At 35.4% G+C, this 13,069-nt stretch overlaps 1 long non-coding RNA gene across 1 annotated transcript; it reads right to left on the bottom strand.

Moving 5' to 3' along the window:
* Positions 1-2,026: 2,026 nt before the first annotated feature.
* On the bottom strand, positions 2,027-5,660 carry LOC126410170 (uncharacterized). Its single transcript, XR_007573686.1, has 2 exons — positions 5,321-5,660; positions 2,027-2,708 (listed from the first exon to the last, which is right to left on the bottom strand). It is a non-coding gene; the product is annotated as an uncharacterized LOC126410170 (long non-coding RNA).
* Positions 5,661-13,069: the final 7,409 nt, after the last annotated feature.

The raw sequence follows: 13,069 nt of genomic DNA, 5'->3' as shown, positions 1-13,069 counted from the left end.
CAGGTCCCAACAACACAAGATATTGCTGATAGACAGAATTGGGTTTTGCTATGGTTGAGAAACTAGCAGGTCTGAAGTAATAGTCTGGGTTGTAACTGGAGTGACCAAGGTTTAAAACTGTGCTCTAAGCTTGCCTCATCTTTGCAGCTTGACAAAGCCACAACTTATATGGGAAAATCTGAAGCTACAAGTTTTCTTTTTCGGAAAAACGACTTAAAAACTCTCAAAATGGTTAGATGTAACAATAACAATTTCATTTTATCGCTTTTTATGCTTTAATCTCTTCGAAAATGTGATGTCTTTGTTTATGTTTTCAGGACTGATGGAAGATGAAGCACTGACATGATTGTGATGAATGTTCGAAGGTCGTGCAAGGGGAAAATTTGATTCTGTTTGTGTTTTTTGTTTTTTTATGGTGCAGAGACACTGCAGATGTATTTGCTTCTATGGATGCTCGACACATGCACTTGGCTTTCTATTGAACGTTGAAGCTCTTCTGAACAGTGAACACTGATGAGAATATGTAAATATTTTATCACCGATGGGACTTTGTATGTGGTTTGATGCGCATTTTATCACTGATGGGACTATGTATGTTGTGTTGACGTTGCGCTTTGTTGTTGAATTGTACGGTATGTTTGATAGTCTATTGACGTGTTGTTGAATTTTGGTTTTTTTATGGCTTTCATGTTTGTTATATGTTCCTTATAATTGAGTTGTTGCATCCGCGTAATGGAGCGTGAGATGCAATTGGGCAACAATTCAGTACTTCGTAATGAATATCTCAATTTAGAATGTTAAAATTGTGATTTTGTTTTCATGCAATCCTTACGGTTGAGGAAGGCGCTCCCTCTTCAACCGGGTGAATGAGTTCATCATTAGACCGGTGGGCGAATTTGAACCGAAAGGTTCAAATAGGGGCAGAAGGTTGGCAAATCAGAATTGTTATAATCGATTGTGTGGGCGATTATAGCCGGTCTATACATCCATACATTCATAACCATGTTCTTGCCATATTTTTGTAAATCTGGATAAATGTTTCCTTATTATCAAACTAAGAATTAATTTTCTGAAAATATATTTTTGTACCATCAAACTCAGAAATATGGAATTGGAAATATATTTCTGAGTCATCACACACACACCAAAATTGGAATCAAAAAAATCTTTTTCATTCCATTTTTCCATTTCCTATATTTCTAGAAATATATTTCCAGAAATATATTTCCAGGCCATCAAACGGCCCCCTAGGTATTTCCTTAGGATGTCTAGTTCAGTGTCTTGTTTTTTGTTAGACTTCAAGGATGTTCTTTCTAGTCTAATAGCAGAAACTTTCAAGTCTATCAAAGCTCACTGGTCTAGTTTTCTGGGCAACTTAATGAAGGGTAGTTTTAGGAGTTTATTTTTTGCTTTTGTGTTATTGTTGTGTTTGTATCTACTTGAGTGTGTATCTTGTTGACTAACATACTCCAGCTAGGTAGCTAAGCTAGAAAACCTTTATTTAATGTAAGCTGATGTTAGTTTAGGATTTTTATCTCCCTTATCTTTTCCTTTTTTTTTTGTTTGTTTCATTTACATATAAATACTTCATCAGTTTTCTATGTTTTACGTGTGTGCAACTCTCAAAGTCTGACATGAAGTAATGGTGTCCTTCTCCCAAAGAAAATTTTTAGCTCTGCTATTAGGAGAGATGATGTTACTATAGAAAGTTAAATACAAATAGTAGAGTTTTTCTGTTACGATGCATACGAATGCTGCATGGAAAAAGTTTTAGTGTCACATTTAGTCATGCATGACTAACCTATGTCACAGACAGATGTTTTTTTCGGCTCCTTTCATAATTCACTGTTTGGTTTTATCAAAATTGCTGGTGCTATGTCTGCAAAACACACACACACACACACACACACACACACACACACACGCACACACATATTTATATATATCGTAAATCACTGCTAGTGCTTCATTGCATGGTGTATTTAGCAATATTTTTTTAAATATTTTGTCATCCAATAACATCTGGTAGCCGGATGATTTTAATTTCTTATATATATATATATATATAAACTTTCTCATTACGAAAGTTAACTTTCATAGCCGTTATGATGTCGGATTGCCGTCCGATCTGTTGAAATTGGATGAACCAGCTTTAAATAAAAAAAAATGAAGGCCCAATGTCAAGCTCTCCTCCCTCTGACCAACCCTGGTAGTAAGACCTTCTTTTCCCTCTGTCGAAAAGAGCCTGAATTTTGATGTCAAGGGATCACATCGATGGACCTCCAACTGCCCATCACAACCTCTGGCATCCCTTCCCCATTTTGATGGTCATACAACGATTATCCACTCTCCCCAATCGCTTACTCTCTAAAACGAGAACTATCTCCCTCCAACCAACGCTGATAGGCCATTGAGCATCGTATCATCGCCATCCTACCTCTGGTGCTCGATCACGCCACTCTTGGACTGTAGGCAGGTGCAACACCAGGCATGTAGGCAGTGATTGTGTGCATATTGAATATTATGCACAAGCCACTTGGTTGTGTTGCTGTTTATTTCAATGGTCATGCTTGCCTTGCAAGATGTTAACATGTTCCCTATTCTCATCTCTTCGTTGCTTCTTGAATCCTGCTTCTTGCATGTGAACTGTTTGTACCACAAATGTCCATCCCTCTTTTTAGAGTCATGTATGCATGTGTCAAAACCACCTAGTTTTGCATAAACAATGTAAAAATAAGATGCAACCCTATCTGTATCAAACTTCAATCCAACATACAGGCACAAATCTATTGTCAACATTTGGGATTAATTATGTAAGGTTATTGGTGAAGGCACTGTCAAAATTATGATGTATGATGGTGTGATTAGAACATCGGCCAATGTAAGATATGTACCCAATTTAAAGAAAAATCTTGCTCTTTATACTCTTGATGAAAATGGTTGCCAGTACTCAACGAATGGTGGAGTTAAGAAAGTTAGCAAAGGTGCTCTTATTGTAAGGGATGGTAAGAACAATAGAAGTCCAAATGTTTTGCATGGTTTCACAGTGATAGATTCATTGTTGCATCTTCCATGTCAGAGTTAGGCACAACCAAATTATGACACAGGAGACTTGGTCATATGAGTGAGAGAGAGCTAACTATTTTGAGAAAAATAAGTGTTCTTTATGGTCAGTGCATAGGAAAGATGAACTTTTGTAAATATTGTATATTTTGTAAGCATAAAAGGGTCAATTTGAGTAGTGTAAATATTGTATATTGTTGAGGTCATGCATAAGTAATTTCTAAAGGTGGTACTCATTATATGCTTACTTTTCTTGATGATTATGCTAAAAAAGTTTGGGTTTATTTTTTTGAAGCAGATTAAAAGACTCCATATTGATAATGAGCTAAAATTTGATGATAATGAGTTTATTAAATGTTGTAGGGATGAAGACACTAATAGGCAACACAATGTTGTTAAAACTCTTCAAAAGAATCAGGTCATAGATTACGAATACAAATTTGTTGGAAAAGACAAGACGTATGTTATCTAATGCAAGAATTATAAATGATTTTTGGATTGAAACAATTAATATGGTATATTATGTGGTAAATTGATTTCTCAATACTTCAATTAAATGCAAGACATCTGAAGAGGTGTGGCCTGGTTCTCCTCCTGATTATTCTAATTTAAGAATTTGTGGTTGTCTTCATATGCTCATGTTGATGAATATAAAGATGACCCTAAAGTTAGAAAACATATTTTTCTTGGTCATGAATATGGAGTAAGGGGATATAGACTTTGGTGTAATGATTGTGAATCTTCTACTGAGTGAGTGTGATGCTTTGAAAGTTCAAAGTAGAACAAGTCTAGTAAAAGTTATAAAATTTTGAAATTGGTCTTTCAACTCATGATCAGTCATCAAGTTCCCCATAAGCACCTTTAGTACAACTTCTCATTCATGATGAAGTGGATGAAGTCTCTCAACATCATGAGCAAATAAAGAAATACAATATTGCTAAATGTCGTCAAAGGGAAGATGTTAGACCTTCACAAAGGTAATCATATGTAAGTTGCAAAGTCAATAGTAAATGGAGAGCCCTCATCATATTCCGAAGCAATGAATTGCATTGATTCTCCTATCAGTTAGTTGTGATGTATGAAGAAATTAAATCCTTTAATAAGAATCAACAAGAGAGCTTGTAAAACTGACAAATGACAAGAAGATTATTGGTTGCAAGTGGGTCTTTAAGAAAAAGGAAGGTTTTGAGAATATAAAATGCAAAGTATAATGCACGGTTAGCTACAAAGGCTTACAACTAACTAGAAGCAATTGATTTTAATGATATTTTTTTCATGTGATGAAGCATAGCTTTATATGTGTTTTACTTGCTTTAGTTGCTATATATGATATGGAATTACAGCAGCTTGAAATTAAAACAACATTTTTACATGTCAAATATTTTATATATATATATATATATATATATATATATATATTCGTTATTGAAAAACAAGAAGACCATGTATATATAATTTTTTTAAATATTATATGACTTGATACAGTCTCCTAACAAGTGGTATACAAGGTTTCATTATTCTATGTCTATGTCAAATTTTGGCTACTACAAAAATCAATATGATAGTTGTGTCTACTATGGAAAGCTTCAAAATAGTTCTTTTATCTATTTGTTGCGTTATGAGGATGATATGTTGATTTGCACCAAATGAAATTTTAGAAAAGAAGAATTTTAAAAATATGGTTAACCAATGAATTTGGGACGACGGACTTGGGCCCTACTAAGAATATTCTCAGTATGGAAATGTAGTGGGCTATGTCACCAGGGTTCGGGTACGGTACTGGTACGAGAAAATGGGTACTGGTACTAGAAAATGGGTACCGGTACGATGATTTTGTAAATCATGGTACCGGTACGGTATTTTTTTTAAAAAATTTGTAAATTTTAAGAAAAACAAATGATGTCATCACATTATTTAGATGCGAGAGAAATGGAAATAGCATCCACAAATTTGACTTTGCTTTGAGGACAAATGGATTTCATATTCACCAATATGGACTGAAACAATCAATATAATGGTCAAACCACACAGAAAAAAGACGATAAGCATCATTCCTCACATCAACCACCGTTTGCAGAAAAAGAGGAAAATGAAATAGCAACAAAAAAGAGGAACATGAAAGAACGGCATGAAATTTCGGCCTATTAACAAGGGACACTGCTCTGATGTTAGGGATTCAGCAAAAGAGATGGAGAGTGACGAAGATGAACCGAAGGTACAAGGGCATCGTATGAATTAATCTACCGTTTGAATTTACCTAGCATAGACAGGTAAAGAAAACCAAGTCATCAAAATTTGATGGAAGATGAACCCAAACAACTGTACGAGGAAGAAACCGAACGACGAACGTCGACCAACCACCGTCCGTCGCCTCTGTCACCATTGCCATCCGCCGGTCGCCGTCCGCCGTCGCTGCCCAAAAAAGTCATGAACCCAAGCAGCCAGCCGTAGGAAGAACGAAGAAGGGAGAAGAAATGGGTCGGCCGTGGGTTTACGTCTATGTCACCGCCATCCGTCAACGTTCGCCGGTCACCATTCGTCGCCGGTCGTTGACCAATGACCATCTCCATCTGCCCAAACACCCGCCGGAAGACAAAGTCGAGAGGGAGGGAGGAGATGAGGGTCGGGCGTCAAAGGTTTTTCACTTTCTGAGATTCTTTTCGTGGTTCGGATCTGGTTTCGACCCGGATCCAGATCCAACGTACCATCACGTACCACCATACCCGTTTTGCTGTACCGGTACGGGTACGCAACCCATTCTCGCGTACCGCAGTGACATAGGTAGTGGGGTTGAAAGGCAAAAAAATTACATATATATATATATATATATATATATATATATATATATATATATATATATATATACATATATGTATATATATATATATATATATATATATGTATATATATATATATATATACATATATATATATATATATATATATATTAGCATTTTGTTATGAAGAAATGCTAGACTTGTAAGTACTCTTGCTTCTCATTTTAAAGTTTCAGTTCATTTGTCTCCTCAAACAAAAGAAGGGACAATGTATATGTCACATGTGTCCTATGTTAGTAAAGTTAGTAGCATTATGTATGCAATGCTTCACATGCAGTTAGTGTTGCCAATAGATATATATCATGTCCTGGAAAAAGACATTAAAAAGTAATACACTGGAGTCCCAAGTACTTGAAGCATTATAAAGTCGAAGCAATGATGACTTGGTTGGATATGTTGATTGAGATTATTCAGGTGATCTTGAGAAGATGATGTCGCATATTGGTTTTGTTTTCTCTCTTAGAAGCTGTGATATTAGTTGGAATACTACTTTATAGTCTAATCTTGCATTATCTGTAATAAAGGCTGAGTATTTGATAATCACTAAAGCAATTAAAGAAGGAATTTGGTTGAAAGGAATATTATATGAAGTTTGTACAAGTCAAGGAAAACTGATTATTTATTGTGGCAGTCAAAATATCATTCACTTGACCAAAGATCATATGTACCATGAGAGACAAAACAGATTGATGTCCGGTATCATTTTATTGTAGATATTATTTTATAATTTTATTATTAATATTATTACTTGGTGAAATTATTATGAACAAAATTGATACCACTGATAATTCTATAGATGCTTAAACCAAGCCAATTCCAATTGCAATCTTTGATTGGCATTTTTCTCCGTGAGATCTTCTTTTTGGAGGGTATTTTAGTGAAGGTAGAATGTGTTAACTATTTTGTCAAAGCTATGATGGTGTTCAAGTCAAGATGAAGAGTTTTTGCATGTCTCTTAAACCCTACATTTGTGGCTTTGTGAAAAAAATTATAAAACTGTAACCCATTCATGTGTGGGAGTTTCTTTCTTGAAAAAAAGTGAGATAAAGAAAAAAAAAGAAAAATGACTTTGGCTTCCCATTTACGGTGAAGACTCAATCTTTGAGTTACATGCTATTTGTTGAGGTATTTTCTTATATTTTTTTTCTCTTTTAGGAGAGAGAAACATATTATCTTCTTTTCTTTGGGTTCCCTCTTTCTTGTTATTCCCTTTAGGGCTTTGCCATGTTTGGGGATTTTTTGTATTTTCTCTCTATAACCTTTCATTGACGTGATTAATAGTGAATTTGTGCTCGTACTTTGCCTGTGGATATAGGCATATGCTGAACCATGTTTACCTTGTTTTGGTGTTTGTTCTTTTGTTTCCTACAATTTTATTTTTTCTTCTTATTTGATAATTTTTATGGTGGATTATTTTGATCAGATGGTGTAATTTGTTTTCACAAAAGCAACATTGAAGGCAGCCTGCAAGGCCGCCTTAAACCGGTACGGAATGACCAATGAAAGAGGGTAACAGCACCCGCCAGTGGCGAACTCGATGTCCCTTTTTATGCATTGTCCACCTTTGTCTTTCCAGACCAAATAGATACACTCATTAGGAAGAAATCCATTCTTTAGAAAGTACCCATTAGAAAGATATGCATCTTCTAGAAAGCACCTATCCTTGGAAAAATAAACCATTAAAAAAAAGTTTTTACTTTTTCATTTGTAAATGATGCGCAACTCTTAATGTGACGAAGGGAAGCTGCCAGCCTCCCTTGAGCAGAAAATGACCCACAAGAGCCATGGTGGATGGGGCTGTTCAATAACTTAAACTAACTCGAACTCAACTCAAACTCACACAATAAACTTGACTAGAGGTTGACTCATTTATTAAATGTGTCAAATTCGAGTTAAGAAATGAACTCAATCACATAAACAAGTCAAGCTCAAGTTAAGTGAGCATAGCTTGGTTAAACTCAGTAAATCTCAAGAAAGAAAATACATATGATATGTCTCATAACGTAGGGAATGCTCCAAATGGATGTTTATCTAACTAGTAGGTATGGGGTTCAAATTCTCCATATCAACTTTTTACTTTAAAAGCTAAACATTTTAATGAAATGCTCAGCTCAGCTCAAGTCAATCCTCGGCTTCAAAGTTCAAGTTTTTAAGAGTCAAGCCAAACCAAACTGAGCTCGAGCTAATGAAATCAAACTCAGGCTCAAGCTGGAGCCAAACTCAAGTTTTGTATATGACACTCGAGCTGGCTCAGTTAGGATTGAACTCAGCTAGTGAACAGCCCTGATCATGGCTACTTGCCTAGTAAAATAGGGTAACATTCCTCTCTCTCTCTCTCTCTCTCTCCCTCCCCCCACTCCAACCACCACACACAAAAATGGTGAAGTCGTGTTCCTTAAAATTTGCTCTTTCCTCATTTACTTCTCATACTACTATCTAGCTTTCAAGCCCCTGGCGGAAAAAGAAACCAGGCTGAACTCGGACCTAAGCCCACGTTGACATCGGGCAGGGCCAATTTCAATTTTTTTATTAATTTTAAATGAATTTTAATCTGCTTATCCTTATTTATATATATTATAAATATTTTAACTTTTTTTTTATTAAATTTGAATTGGGCTGGGCTGGACCTGGGCCCGCTCCATATTGGTCAGTCAACTTGGAATCAGCCGGCCCAATACCCACCCCCCTAACTGTGCTCTATTACTCTAGTATGTTTGATATATGACGGAACAAAATAATAGACGAAAACAGACCCGAAACGATAGTGCATATTTCTTTTGTCATAATATGCTAACATCTCGTCCGTCTATTAAAATTTTAAATTGCACCTACAAGAGCGCTTTGTGTCCAACGCATTCTTATTCATACAAGAGGTAAAGCAGAGCATGATTTACAATTAAGAACGACAGCAGTGCAACAAATAGGATATGAAAAGGACGAAGCTAGTCTAGCTAGAGATGAAGAAGAAAGCCATGAATCAGGATGCCTCCTTACCTTCACTCAAAGACAAGAACAAGTGGAGGTGCAAATGCAATCCAATGCTCACGGCGACAACCACGATAACGACACGATGAGAAGAAACAAAAAGCCAGAAGTATAAAAGAAAGTTTCGATGTCATGAGCGACATCTAATTATATTGTACAATCAACTGTTTATTCAGCAAGTTTTGGACTACATATCAAAGCATGCGTCGAAGCAGGTAAATTAATAAGGAGAGATTTTTTTTTTAATGTCTAGAAACCACTTTTAGTATAAAACCCCCAAGGTTATACCCTTGTGCTGAGTATAAGTAGATTTTGTGGTACATCATTCAACTCAAATACCACCATTTGCAGCCTATAAGAATAACACAAAAAAAAAAAAAAAACACCAACCATAGGATTCAAATATCAGACCTTTTCAAGTGTGCTTGAGGCCCAGTTGCATTATGCCCCTTGGAACTTTAATATAGCAAAAAACCCATTGGTTTGGACATGCTACAAATTAAATTAATGCAGTGCTGGTTGTAAGAAAGGAACATGATTTTTCCATTTGTTACGGAATAAAAATTTGATCGCAGTGATAGGGCACCAAGTGTTAGGAAGAGGTGACCGAAGTAATTAATAAATGGGTAGAAACAGAGCGGCCACCTAACAAAATTTGTGAAGGCATCCCTGCAAAAGTAAGTAAAGAAAAAGCCAAGTGAACGACAAGACAGGTTAATAATCCATCAGTATAAGCACTAATAATTGAGGAAATCCACGGTGGTATAGGCTACTTTTTTATTCGCAATGACATCATCGGCAAAATTTAATATGCTTAATTTTATTATTCAAGTTTGGCAATCTTTAAGTTACAACTAGAAGACGCATGAACGTGTCAAATAGCTTTATAAAGAACAAGTGGTGTTCCAGCCAACAAAAAAAAATGCAGCATCGGACTCAGCACTCGTATTATTTAAGTACTAGCTACGTATTTTGGTGCAATCTATATTATTTGTGAGACAAAATAGAAGGTCAAACAGTCGGACATGCAAAATTGAATCATACCACGGTGCCATGCATCATATACTTGTATATTTTGTTGTTTTGTAGCTATTTAAGAATTTTTTATTACTTTATTTTCTGTATATTTTTTCACTAATTAAAAAAATGTAAATAGTAATATTGTTTTGTTGTTACTGATTCCGCAAAATTTGCCGAATCCTTGGTCAATTTAACTTAATTTATGATGCTTGCGTTAGGGTCTGCATAAGGTGATACAATCCATCAGACTGGCAATTATAATCAGGTCTCCCCACCACAGCCACGCCTTTTGAACTGGAGTTAAATAGTAATTACCTTCCAAAATGTGTGTCGGAGAGAGAGAGAGAGAGAGAGAGAGGTTTATAAATATTTTGTCGCCAAAGGAATGACATATCCAACGAAAAATAATTGGAGAAATAGAAAGCCAAAACAATATTTCAGCAAAGTCTTGCAACTATGAAGATGAATATTTTCAGATTCAAAAGAAAGAGGCATCGGAAACAAAAAATACATTCTCCCTCCTATTTTGTTGCTTTCTTATATTTATCTCACTTATTTGTCGTTAATTTGCTCTTATAAATTTTTTTCATTGTCGACTACGGTACTTAGTTGCTGTACTATAAAGTTTGTGGCTACCAAATGTCAGTTTGCTTTTATATATAGTTGTTGCTAAATCTCAGTCATCTGTCCTTCAAGGCTTTTTTTTTTTTTTTTTTTTTGGTACACATGCATAATCCTTTTTCCCTTAATGAAATGGGAATGTGGGATCAGTCATTTTACTCTGCCACTTTCTTGTCGGCCACTAATAAATTTCCTTCATTTCAATTCTTATTCGCTATTAGTTCTATCCATGCTTTAGCTCTTGCCAATTTTTTAGGAAGCGCTTGCAAGTTGCATTTGGAGAAAGAATCCACTACATACATTAACATACATGAAAGAACTAACATATTCTTTTACGTGAATTTCAAAAAACAAGATCGATCAGGCAAATATATTTAACATATTTCAAAGTCTAGGAGTACATTAGTAGATCGATTTTATGTTTTGGTCGCTTCTATATTAATGTCTGAAATGGTAAATAAATCAGTTTGTTGTTCTAACAAGATCTCATTTTCTACCTGAAAATTACGATGCCCTTAGTAGCTCTTGGGAATATATACACACTAAAAAAGATGACTTCTAAAGTTGTAATTTGATAATATTTATACAATATCTTTAATACCCCCAATCCTTGTCAAGAATGAGTTGTTGAAAGCTTCCATTGAGATAAAAAAGTAGTACCGATGTACATGATCCAACTTCCAAGCAATTTGTTATTTATATAACTTTTCGCTTCACAAAAAGCCATGATTATGTGGGCCCCTATTATAAACATATAAGGTCCCTACATTGTGCCAACCATATCAACTAGCAATAACGTTAAATAGGGGGATATGTGCAGACAGGGTGATCAACTAACTACCGCACTAGTGCATGCATATGCATGGCAGCTACATAGTCGTTTCTTCTACTCAATGATCTCTACATACTCATTCATTATGTGTATGGCAAGTGATCACATTTTTCAAAGATTTATCATCTTGCATAATAATTTGGGGGGAGCTATCTCATTAAGCATGAGAGGATTTATCTAATATACAAGAAGGTTTATCATTTAGGTAGCTATCAAATATCATATTCCATTTTATAATGTTTATCATAATTTAAAACCCCATGTATACATGCATGTTCCACGTAGTTGCAACGTCATCAACTTTTGTCCAATGTAATGCAATTATTCTATCGAATAAAATTTCATATGGCATCAGAGCAAGATTGAACACTTGCATTGCGATCTTCTAACGATGTATTGCACAATTGACCCTTCTTGCTTACCCTAGTTCATAAGTGATATATTCATCATTTTCAAATATTATGCTGTGATATTGTGGCAAGGTTAGATGATTTGCAAACTATCTTATTTTTGCAGTTTTGCCTTTTCCATGTATAGGCGCACACGGTCCATGAAACCCACTTATTTCACGATCTTTTTAATTGGAGATAATTATATATGGTTACTAAAATAAGTATATGGTACTCGTGGAACTTAATATTAAAAAGAGTTTAGGTTTATTGACAGCCTTACATATAGTTAATGAGGAGGCAGATTAACTCAATTAATTATTTCGTCTAAGTAAGATGTGACAAAATTATCCATGGATTAATTTTTAACTTTGTGATGAAGGACATAGTTGACATATTATATGTCCAACCATGATGTGGAACGTTTGAAATGATTTGAAGGAAGACAGAGTTTGCACGCCCACGCAGCTCCTAGAGTATATGATATTCATACTTCCGAATATCAGTTACAACACGAAAGCAATTAACCACATTCGTTGCGATCACTTTACCGAAGACTAGAGCTTGGTTGGGCGAAATTGATTTACATGCATCAATCACTACACATATGGAGCGATAAATGTTATGGTGAGCTTAGAAGGGCGTAAAGGGCACGTAAAGTACAACCAGAGGTCAGATTATCATAACTGACCCCTATCAAACATTGGAAAGTATGTGTGTGATATATATATATATATATATATAGACAGAGAGAGAGAGATAGAAAGAGAGAGAGAAATTGAAATTAGCCACCCAACTTCCATGGCTGGATGACTGTTTATATTTTGTGATGCTAAAAACAGTTACAACTGTGCATTCTACGACGGAATGCATCATCTGTTACCGTTTTGAGCGTCACAAAATATAAAAACAAGCCATCTTGATGTAGACATTGGCAGGCTGATATATATATATATATATATATACACATATACATATATATATATATGTATATATATATATGTGTGTGTGTATAACTTCTTCAATTGGGGGAGCCAAGCAAAGCATGTTTTGAGGAATACAATTTCAGGGAGGTCAGAAATTCAACTGCAGCTAATTGGGTATTGCATCTCTTCACACTTGCACACACAGACACACATACACACTTCCACTTCGTCAAGATACTCTTTTGTGGTGCATGCGGTAGAAGAATCGATCAATCGAAGAACAAAACAACATAGCATTGAAGTAACTATCAGAAGGAGGGGGGGGGGGGGTGGGGGAAAAAGAGAAAGAGAGAGAGAGAAAGAGAGAGAGAGAGAGAGAGAAAAAGAGAGAGGGAG

This window comes from Nymphaea colorata, chromosome 6 (genome assembly GCF_008831285.2).
Source record: "Nymphaea colorata isolate Beijing-Zhang1983 chromosome 6, ASM883128v2, whole genome shotgun sequence".
Lineage (NCBI taxonomy): Eukaryota > Viridiplantae > Streptophyta > Magnoliopsida > Nymphaeales > Nymphaeaceae > Nymphaea > Nymphaea colorata.
Note: the sequence above shows the minus strand (reverse complement) of the source record. Positions and strands in the feature narration are given on the sequence as shown.